The 1761-nt window shown below is 33.6% G+C and overlaps 1 non-coding gene across 1 annotated transcript; it reads right to left on the reverse strand.

The window, feature by feature from the left end:
• Nucleotides 1–891: 891 nt before the first annotated feature.
• Nucleotides 892–998, reverse strand: LOC122100184. Its single transcript, XR_006146123.1, has one exon. It is a non-coding gene; the product is annotated as a U6 spliceosomal RNA (small nuclear RNA).
• Nucleotides 999–1761: the final 763 nt, after the last annotated feature.

The following is a 1761-nucleotide window of genomic DNA, read 5'->3' on the forward strand; positions in this document are numbered from 1 at the left end:
TTGTTTTTAGAGGTCTAGGATTATTAGTCAATATATTAGCTTCTCTGGGCCGCAGTGATCACCTGGACTAGAGTCAATGGGTTTTTGTCCTAATGATACAAAAACAGCTGACTAAATTCCTGTTTTAATTGTCTCAAAATGAGGCAATCTGGCATCCTTGCAAAGCCATCAATAATATTCTGCTACCACTTACAGAAATGGTCTATCAAGATGGCTTTTCAAGGTTGGCTGTAAAAAATGTTTATTTCTGTGTGGGAGGACCATATAAAAATAAAAAAAAATCACATCGTACATTATAAATACTTTAGAAACAACAGCAAGAAAAAAAACCACTTGTGACCCTATCTTGGGGTTCAGTTAGCTTAACATCACCTTATCTATTCCTTTTGACCTTTTCTGCTTATCCACGACATATATTAATTATTGCCAATAAGGGATACCACGTGACCGATGTTTCTTTGGACTTGGATTACTTTAGTTAATATAATTTTTCCAAGTCTTTCCATTCTGTAACAAATTGGGCGATGTCATTCTTTCTGATGGACGATAGAATTCCCATACACACACACACACACACACACACACACACAAACTCACAATATTTTCTTGATCCATTCATCTACTGAGGGACATAGGGGTTGGTTCCATATCTTAGCTATGGGAAATAATGCTGCAATAAACACAATTGTATTGATAATTTTCATATGGTCTTTTTGCTGACTATTTAGGTGAATGCCCAAAAGTGGGATTGCTGGGTCATATGGGAGCTCTATGTGGAAACTTTTAAGGAACCTCCATACAGCTTTCCAAGTGGTTGAACAAGTTTACACTCCCACCAAGAATGAAGTAGGGTTCCCTTCTGGCCACATCCCCTCCAGCATCTGTTAATGTAAAAATGTGGAGCGCTTCTCGAATTTGCGTGTCATAGTTGCACAGGGACCATGCTAATCTTCTCTGTATTGTTCCAATTTTAGTGTATGTGCTGCTGAATTGAGCACAGAACATTTTTTATATATAAAGTGGAATTGATTTTCTTAAACTAGACATTTCAACAAAAAGTAAGTTCAAAAGAATTGTTGTGAAATTTTAGAACCATGTATTTCTTACATAAGCACACATTTAAGACTAAAGTCAAGACTGATATGTCAAAAACAAAATAATTCCACATATTTGTTGTTCAACAGATGTGTAGGGGGAGGAATTCAATTATTCTCTACAAGGCACCTATCATAATGAACACTGCAGCAAGTGTTAAGTTTTTTTTAAAGGTTTAATGTTTTAAATATGTTTAATTTTGGGAATTTGCTTATATGCCAAAATTAAGATTGTTTGGTAGGTCATATAACTTTTCTACAAAGTATTTAAGATTTATGGTAGCAGACATATACTACTAAGTATGTGCAATTAAGAGTTTATAGAAAATTTACTAATGAGAAGTTGCAAAGTCTTTGTATGAAGAAACAGTGAAGAGTTAAGACTTTGTTAACTACACAGTTTCTGTAAAAACTTTAGGGCTTCCTTACTTTATATGTTAGCGAGGAACAAAAATGATTATATAAACCATATACAGATGATGAGACGAGACATAAATAGTAATCTTAGAGGGTAAATTTAAAGACTACTCATAGCCTATAAAACTCTTGTTGAACATCATAATCTTAGCCAGTTTTAAATGTACAGGAATATGAGAAAATAGTAAAATCTAATATGTAGTACACTTCAAATACTGGAAACAATGGTATTTGGTTTTTATTTTATTAA

Source organism: Dipodomys spectabilis, unplaced genomic scaffold, assembly GCF_019054845.1.
Source record: "Dipodomys spectabilis isolate Male_0828 unplaced genomic scaffold, ASM1905484v1 ptg000567l, whole genome shotgun sequence".
In the NCBI taxonomy this organism is placed as follows: domain Eukaryota; kingdom Metazoa; phylum Chordata; class Mammalia; order Rodentia; family Heteromyidae; genus Dipodomys; species Dipodomys spectabilis.